Source organism: Trematomus bernacchii, unplaced genomic scaffold, assembly GCF_902827165.1.
Source record: "Trematomus bernacchii unplaced genomic scaffold, fTreBer1.1, whole genome shotgun sequence".
Taxonomy (NCBI): Eukaryota; Metazoa; Chordata; class Actinopteri; order Perciformes; family Nototheniidae; genus Trematomus; species Trematomus bernacchii.
The window spans coordinates 2,765,540-2,775,256 of NW_022988097.1; positions in this window are offsets into that span (position 1 = coordinate 2,765,540).

Sequence of the window (9,717 nt, forward strand, 5' to 3'; positions counted from 1 at the left end):
GTGGATAGGTTATATTTACACCATAACGGTGCACAGCTGATAGAAAGGGACACCTAGTGGTTAAAAAACGTTATTGAATTCTTTTGTTGAAATTATGTTATATTTGATGAAAAAAATATTAAGAGTACATACTTTCATAGGGGGAAAGTAGAAGGTCAATGATAGAAATATAGAATAGAAAATATTAAGAAGATACCGTAGTGATCTCTACAATAAAACAGTTTAGTGCAGGACGTCCAAAGATATTAATAGGAGGATGTGCAAAACAGACAAACTAATAAGGCTTTATTTAAACAGTAAAGAATACTTTAAGTTAAGGTCTTCTTTTGAATAAGAAAAAAATTGGACCCGTCCAATTCCAGTTTTGGATAATCTGCCGTGGTTCCATTCCATTTCAAAGAGCTGTTCGACGCTCGGCGTAACCTTGTCGCACTGCCACTCCAACATCCAATCACAGGGCTTGAGGACTAATCACGGGGTTTGTAAAGCAAAGCGGATGTTGTAGTCCCAAACGATAGCTGGGGATTCTGGGTAGTGTAGTGTCTTCGGAAACTGTATTGTCTAAACTCCGAAAAAACTATTTGTTTCTCCGAATCGAAGGTTAAAAACACAAAAGCATTGTACACAATTTAAACCAATCAATATTGTGTAATTAACAAGGATAAACTGATGTTTTTTAGCGGATGAGTAATGCAGATATCACTGTGTAATCATTTGACAGTGAGGGGAATACATCCGGTTTTATTATGAAAACTTAGAGACCGGAAAAACTGTTTTCACCCCGTCAGGGTTGACGCTAACTTTACATGGAAGCTGCCGCATATACGCGTTATCCTGGCGAGACCTCAAATCATCTTCGTAATATCTATCAAACTATAGATCCTACACATCGACTGGACGTGGATTCTAAGAGTACAATATACACTTCTCGCTAGAAATCGAATCAAAAAGCATTTTAATGGCCAAACTATTCCACAATTTAGGATTTTCCAGAGAGGGTTATTTCTTTGTGAATAAACGTCCCTCCGGAGCGTTTGCAATGAACGGACCGGGAGCATGTTGTTTCTTACACGACCACTAGAGCACCTCTAGTGGTCGTGTAAGAAACAACATACACTTTAAAACGTGTCTCTGGGTCGTAATAAGGGCTTGAACAATCGGCCTATAGTCGTTTTTTTGTAGGAGGACAGGCTGTTAAGCACCTATAATGGATGCCACAATGTTGAGCTATTCTTTTTAAGAAAAGCTTGTTCAATATTGGTCCTGGGACCTGTTGAATATTTTAATGTCTTATGCACTTGATAGTACATTTTGTGTTCCATAAAAGCATATGCCTCTTTTCTTCTTCCCCTAAAGTGAGATGAGAACATTGATAGCCACCTTAATTTACTCCCTCTACTGTGATAATACTTCTAGGAGCTGTACAGTCCACTGCACCCAGCTGTTGGTTGTAAATAGTTGCAGCACGTAATTCACGCCTCCACTCCATGTTGGTTACCAGGGAGATCAAGGTATGACATGGGAAGGAAACAGGAAGTACAAAAATAAGAGACATGCAGAACCATAACGTCGGAACTATTGCATTGTTTAGAGAAGTTGTGAAGTACTTTGCACAACACTTTGAAGAGCAGCTTAGTTCTCCCTTCTTAAACACCTCCACCTCTGTGATTCTTTCCAGGTGATCATGATTGAGTGTGCAGACCTGAAGAATGTCATCAACTACCAAGAGGTGGAAGCACTTAAACACACAATCAAGGTATGCAGGGAGGGCTAAATAGAGGGAGGGTGTGATTTGTCTTCAGACAGCAGGAGGAATAATAATAATCTCTTCCCTTTCCTCAGGTTTTATCCATCATCAAGTGGAGGGGTCCTAAGAGCAATGAGCTGCCATCTAAGTTTTGGAAACAGGTGGTCTTTTACTTCATTAAAATAAGTAATCCCACACTATCTCAATAACAGAACAAAAGTATGATGATCAAAACATGCTTAAAGAGGCCCTAGTATGTTTTGGGGGTTTTCACTTTCCTGTAGTGTGTTATATAGGTTTTTGTGCATGTGCAATGGTCTGCAAAGGATAAATCCCTGTGTTCCCTCCAGAGGGAATTTCTCTCACAGACTCCCCCCCCCCTGCCTGAAAAGCCTCCATTGGACTCCCTAGTTAAATTACATTACATAGTAACATCCCTATGTAACACTTGCACTTCTGGCTAGCCGTTCAACACATTGTACGGGATAGGCTTAGGGGCGGGACATCACAGACTGGTTGACCAATCACAACAGTGCCGCCCACCTAACCAATCAGAGCAGACTGGGCTCTGGTTTCAGACAGAGGGTGAAAAGAGGTGCTGCAGCACAGGCAGTATGAGAAAAATAAAGAGCTTTTTGAACATGAAAGCATGGAGACATGTCACAGTAGAGGCACAAAATACAAATATGAACCTGGAAATGAGCAAAATAGGGCCCCTTTACAAAAAAAAAAAAATTCCATATGTTTAAAGGCCCAGCTAAGAATAATATAATAATGAAATATATTATTGGATTTGAATTATATTATGGTTATTAGATAACATTTAATTATTTTTAGATAATGCTGGGTAGATTAAGCTTTGTTATTTATTAGTTGACAAATGTACTGAGTCAAAAGTAGAATATTTAACTCGGACATTCAGTGTAGAGTAGAAGTTACAATTAGAACACAATTGTAACAATAAAGTATAACTACCTTAAAATTGTACGTTATAGTGGCAGTAGCTATACCCTCTAAAAATTATTTAAAATGTGTTTTTCACAATCATGCACACACCGGCACTGCCTGAATGAGCAGAACTACAAACCTTTACATTTTCACCCAAAAGTAATACAATGGAAACAACATTAGTTTTTTAGAAAAGTACATAATGGTTTGAAAAAAAAACTGTTGAAGTTTCAGTCTTATATCCACTGAAACCTTTCCCCTCCTACTCATGGACGATGCATTAGCAGAACAACACTGTGTCCATGGCATGTCCAGGAGCCTAAGGAACTAGCTGTGTTAATGTAGTCTGCACGTTTACTGATGATCCCCTGGGGGGCACACACTCACAACAAGCAGATGGCCTTTGAAATGTCTGCTAAATACAGGTTCTTTCCTCTTCTTTATTTATTTGGCATACGAACATAGCTACAGAGTAGTTATGCCGATGAAAATCTTAGGTCACAGGCTTCTCCAACAGTGCAACACAATAACACAGATAAACAGAAAAATATAGTGCAAGTAAATAGTAAATAGTAAATACAAAAATAAAAATAGTTTAAAAAAGTGAAATAGTGCAATAAGAGTCTCTATGCAAGTTATTGGAATTATATATTAGAGAAATAGATAAATAATTACTAAGTAGCAGATGAATGTTATGGATGTTGTTTCAGCAGTTCAGTTGTTTAGCAGTCTTATTGTCTGTGGTACAGTATGAAACTGTCTCTGAATCTGGTAGTCCGGATGCTGCGGTAACACCTGCCAGACGGCAGCAGCCCTACTGCTAGGTAGGCCTACTGTATGAACATTGTAATCACAATGGGGAGAATGAGTCCATGTTTACCATGTGTTAACACCTCAGGTGGTGTATGACCTGATTAGTTAAGAGACGTTCTCCTGCTGCTCGGCACAGGAGAACAATCACTAAGAAACAAATATAGAGTGAGCTAAATAACCGGAGCACATGGATTGAAATGGTTACACATAGAAAAATACTGGTAGGGGGACAACAGTGGCTGTTAATAAGACAATTCAATGAATAACATTTTATAATAATAACACAAAAGCCAAAATAAACATATTAGTCACAGTTAGGGTTGCAAAGGGGCGGAACATTTCCGGAAAGTTTCCATGGGAAGTTAAGCTGGGGAATTTTGGAAATATTCGATGCAAAATTAAACAAAAAACATGACATTTCTTTTTTTTTTAAGTAGAACAGAACAAGTTTTAATTATTTTATTGAACAATTATTTGTTTCATTGAAGAATGAAAACAGGAATTTTGAGTTAAATATTACTCATCCCCCCCAACCCCACTAAAAAATGAACAAAAATGCACCCCCCATCCAAAGATCCCCACAAAGTCCCATTCAAAATGTTAAATGAAAAGAGCCCTTCTCCCTCCAAAAAGTCCCATTAAACATGCAAATCTTCCTTCAAGCAATCCTCTGCATTTTTGCTAAACCTTTTCAGTCAATGGGCTCTTCCTGGGCCTCATCAACATCCAACTCTGAGTCTTCCTCTTCAGTGTCACTGTCCAGCCTTGTTGAGGATGGCTCTGTGTCAGGCTCAAAGAGCCTTAGGTTTGCCCGAATGCCAACCAGTTTTTCCACTCTCACATTTGTGAGCCTGTTGCGAACCTTTGTGTGGTCTCAATAGCCATGCAGTAAGAAGTGTGCTATGGCATGGATATTCAAGTATACTTGAATGGCATCTGTTTGTTTTAGTCAAGATTATGCTAAAATATACTTTCCCCAACTATATTTAAGTTCCCTATGAAGAGCCAACCTTCAATTTAGAAAATTCCCAGTTTATTCCCATAAATTCCCGTTAATTCCCATGGAAAGTTTCCATCTTTGAAAATTCCCGGAATTTTGCAACCCTAGTCAAAAATACACCAATAATGATTTTAGAAATCTTTGTTAAAAACATTTTAAAATAATCTCTAGTTTAGCGAGGAAATTATAAACTTTGTTAATTCATTAACTGCTATCTCACGTAAACATCAAGAAACCATATATAACTGTTTAATAACCTGCTTTAACACTATGTTGCCGCAAAAAAAGGCTGTATAAACAAATAGCCTGCTGCAAATATAAAAGGCTACAAAACAAAATTTGCACCACCATGAAAATACATATCAATGGATTTATTTAAAGTATTGACTTTTGTGTTACAGCTTAGAGGGCTTATTGAATTTTACAGGTCAAATATTGACATCTGATACCGTGAAGTTATAGACTGGTGCAGTGCTGATTTTTGTAGTCTGACCCGGGAGTTAGCATTGCAAGGGCTTCCTTGACTTAAGGCCAATGGGATATTTCCATTGGATTTCAGGATATTTCAGAAAACGAGATCTTTGGCAAACACACATTTGTGAAACTTGTATGTTTTGTTCAGCAGGATATTCTTCTCATATTAACAACATTTTTATGATTTTTGAAGTCTAAATGCATTTGTCAGAAGTAAAAAGCCAACGTTTATCTGAACACTGCTATGCTAAAGGTGGCTAATATTCGGCGTGATGACGTTTAGCAGTTTCAATTTACGCACTTGTAAGCAACGGTTGTCTTTATGACACATAGAAGATTAAAACGTTCACAAGTGGGGTATTTACTGACATATCTTGTGTCCTGTAACTAAACGTGAACATATTTTAAGGTGTAACCACAGACCTTATATCTTTACAAAAACATGTTAAAAAATCTGTTGACTTTGAGACAAGGTAACCTGAAGTGGTACAATTCTGCCTGTTGTTGCCTGTTGCTATGAGTTCCAGCTTCCCCCACAGCCCCCCTCCATGTCGCCTCCCCTCCCACGTCCCACCGTGCAGTTCTCCACCCTGGGCCCCGGGGGGCGCCACGTCTATCGCAACAATACACTGCTGAATGGACAGGTGGGAGAAAAGACAGGACCAATACTTTTTTTTTGCAGTTACTACCATCCAACACCTACACAGTGTATCCTTTCCTTGAATGTCCATGCTTTTGTTTATCTGCCTGTCCTATCACATTAAAAATAAAAACCCTCTTTTCTCCCCAGGGGTTCAAAGCTGTTCACTGGGGAACAAGAGGTCTGTTTGGATAAAAGCAAATGTAGAAAGAAAATAGTATATTCATATTATCCAATCTAAAACATGTATTTATTTTAAAACACTGGGAAATAGCTGTCATATGCAGTAATACAGTGAGCATGGTGCACTTCTGGCATGCATTAGAGCTTTGTATTAATGCAGCCCGTGTTTTAATTGTGTATGCCAGGAGTCGTTGCTTTAAGGAGATTCCTACTAATCACCGTTGTGCTGTGTTTTTTCCAGGGGCCTCAGAGCAGTACGCTTGGGAAGAAACCAGAACTCCACATGAACAGCACCTTTGTACCTCTCACCAGCAGAGAACTATGCTCTGACATTTGGTAGAGGGACTGCTCAACTGGTACTGGATTACAGACCGGTTTACAGACTGTTTTAACACTGGATTTGAGGAAAGCCTGCAGACTAGTTTTGAGGAACTTTACCCCACGTCATGAAGAAAGGACTGCCTGAAGACTCCATAAGCCTTGGATACAACGGCTGCAGTCTGCTCACAGACAAGCAAATTCATCACAAACTGGTATGTAAGCTGCGTTGCCATGCCCAGTGCAAGGAGTGCTACTACACAACATGACTGGTTATACACATTGGATCTATACAGAGAGTTTTTAGGCCGGTTTGAAATGTGGATGTTCAAATGGGAAAAGGTACAGGATACTCAAACAATGGGATCGACAAACACAAGTTCTCCATTTTGTCAAATAAGCTACCAAGTTGGACTTTGGAGCACAAAAAAAACATCTCGAATTGCCATCTGCTCACGGACCAGCTGTTGATTAATCAACTGCTTAAGTTCTCATCTGCCGCTCGACTGAAAAACAAAAGTAGTGCAATCTCGGAATGCTGATCAATCTCTCAGAGCTAGCAGTAGAGTAGCAGAGGTGTCGGCTGGACCCCCAACGGAGCAGGACATGGTGTCGGCAGGACCCCCGGCGGAACAGGTTACGGCGGGACCTCCAACAGGACAGGACACAGAGTTGGCAGGACCCTCAGCGGAACCCCCAATGAAACAGGACATGGAGTTGGCAGGACCCCCGACGAAACAGGTGTCGGCTGGACCCCCAACGGAACAGGACACGGAGTTGGCAGGACCCCCGGCGGGGGTGAACACTTCTCAAACTAAAACAGGAAAACAAACACAGATCTAGACAGGACAAAATAAAACATAGACAGATCGTGACAACAAGTCAACCTCTTGAAAAGCTATTCCTGGCTAGCCATGGATGGATGGATAGATGGATGGAAGGAAGGGTCGATGGATAGATAAATTGTGTTAATAGATGGGTGGGTGGTTAAATGGATGGATTTATGGATAGATAAAAAGACCAATGGATAGATCGTGGTTGGATGGATTGTGGGTTGATGGATCAATGGGTGGATGGAGGTTGGATGGATAGATAAATAGGGTTAATGGATGGATGGATGGATGGATGGATGGATGGATGGATGGAGGAATTGAGGGATGAATGGGTGAATGGGAGGTTGGATAAATAGGGTTGTTGAGAAGATGTAAGGAAGGATAAATAGATTGATTGGTATAAGATAGATGGATAGATGTATGGGTGGATGCGGTGTGGATGAATGGACGCAGTACTAACGACCTGATGTTTTGATCCTGACACTCTGGAAACCAGACCCTAGCAGTCAGCCGAAGGGGCTTCGCTGCACACAGAGCCGGACTCCAAGCTGAACCACATACTTCTTTGTGAGCTTTAAGAAACCAAGACTACTACCATAATATTTAAGCAAAGTGAATAATGTTTTGAATTTACACAAAGGAACTGTCATTGTCTTATTAGAACCAATGAATTCTGGATATTTGAGATTGTTTGATACAATAATTAATTATTTTAGTTGTTATATTCGATGGCAATATATAGTATAGTGCAGGGGTACTCAACATTTTTTATTAAAGGTCCACTTGTGAATTGTATACAAGGTCACTGGTCCGGATCAATGCCAGTAAAGTTGGCAAAGAAGGCATTAGAAGCATTAGAAAGTCAAGGTTAACTTGCGGTTAACTTGCGGTCTGCAATGCGTGTCACGCTCGCGCACACAAGTAAATATATATGCATGTTCATTCACACAACGCATCAGACACAAGAAAATATACATTAATTTACATCAGAATCAGAAAGTTTTTAATTTTTTTATTTGTATAATTTTTATTTTTTATAATGGGACACAGGGTTCGGTCCGGATTGATTTGCAGTTCGGTCCGGATCCGGACCTTGGTCCGGAGTTTGAGAAGCCCTGTGGTTGTCTTTTGATTTCTGCTAATTTGTTTAAATATTCTTTGGATATATTGTTTGAAATAATTAAACTGAGAGCAAATAAAACTATATGAGTTGTTTTATACATCTTGGATGCCTTTCATCTGATGAAACTCTTATTTCTAGTCTAGTAGTTTTCTACTTTCTACTCTAAGGTTATTCTTACTGTTTCCAGCTCCTACCACACTCTTTCTCTTTTCATTTCACTGACTCAAAGCCCACTTTCCTTTTTTCCTAATAATTCTGCTGGTTGTATTGATGGCATTGTAACACCATCTGGTCAGATTAGGGGAAATAGACTCAGGCTCTTACACACTGAAACCAGTTTCACACTCTGCTGCGCTAATCTGAGCAGAGCTGAACTGAGGCACAGTGACTTGAATAGGACTTGAGCTATGATGAGCAGGGATTGCCAAAGGCAGCAGTGAATAGAAACAATTTAAGAACACAAGCACCCCAGTAAACCAAATAAGCATTTGTATTTATAAAGCACATTGAGGTGTGCAGTTTGTTCACAAAATAATCATAAATAAATAAAAAACATAGTCATGATCACCTCCCAGCTTTAAATGCCTTAGTTGAATACTCAATTCTACATTTGATCCTAGCAAACAGGCAGAGAAGAAATGAATACTGGATTCTGATTGGTCAATGACATTCAGAGGTCTGCACAATAGTAGACCACTGCAAGAACTTTGTATGATATGCAGTTATATTAATACGCAAAAAGGATTTCAGTCAATTTAAAGTCAGCTGTGTTTTCCGTCTGAAGATCATAAAACATCATGACATTTCTTTTTTTTATTGAGTGTATATGGAGAGAAATAAAACAAGAAAACAGTGAAAAGGAGCAGGAAGGGAACACATAATTTGCTCTGTCATTGTCATTGTAAGTTAAGTTTCTGTTGCCACACTTCAGCCTTTAATATCCAGTAGAAAGGATTATTAAATATTTAATAATGGGATTATATGGGAAATATCAAAGATGGCCGTAGCCTCCCACTCCCCTTATTTAAAAATGTATCTTAATAAAATAAGTTAAGACATGTTGGAAGGAAAGTACTGGCCCTAAGTGATTAAAAAAAAAAGTTTTACCATAGTTATCTGCTTTAGATAAAGGGAAGCTACGCCGTCAAGTTCAAAAGTTCATGTCTGTATGTGTCAGTAGACAGAAGTACATTCATGTTGTGGTTGACTGGTTTCTATTCCATTCAAATGTCAAAGTCTAGTAGTTTTGGTTGATACGTACTTAAGGACAGCCCATTATTACCTCCAATTGGATGCACTAAGGTGCATTCTTCTGTTTTCATTGCTAATCTTTTCTTTTATCCTTAGTTTTTAACCAGATTCTGAGAATATTTTATTTGTCTGGGTACATTGAGAAATACGGGAAATTATTTCTGTCGTGTTTGCTGACCAGCTGAGGTCAACTGCGAACACTTTGCGTCTGATGTTAATGTACTGCAGAAAACCCAGTCTCCAAGACGTTATGTTTAATTCTGGTCATTTGTTTATCTAATCACATTATGCCAGGAAATGCTTGCCGAATTACATTATGTTGAGTGATCAAATATTTTCCACTGAGGAATATATGGGACTGAGAGCCTGACACATTACAAACCAGAG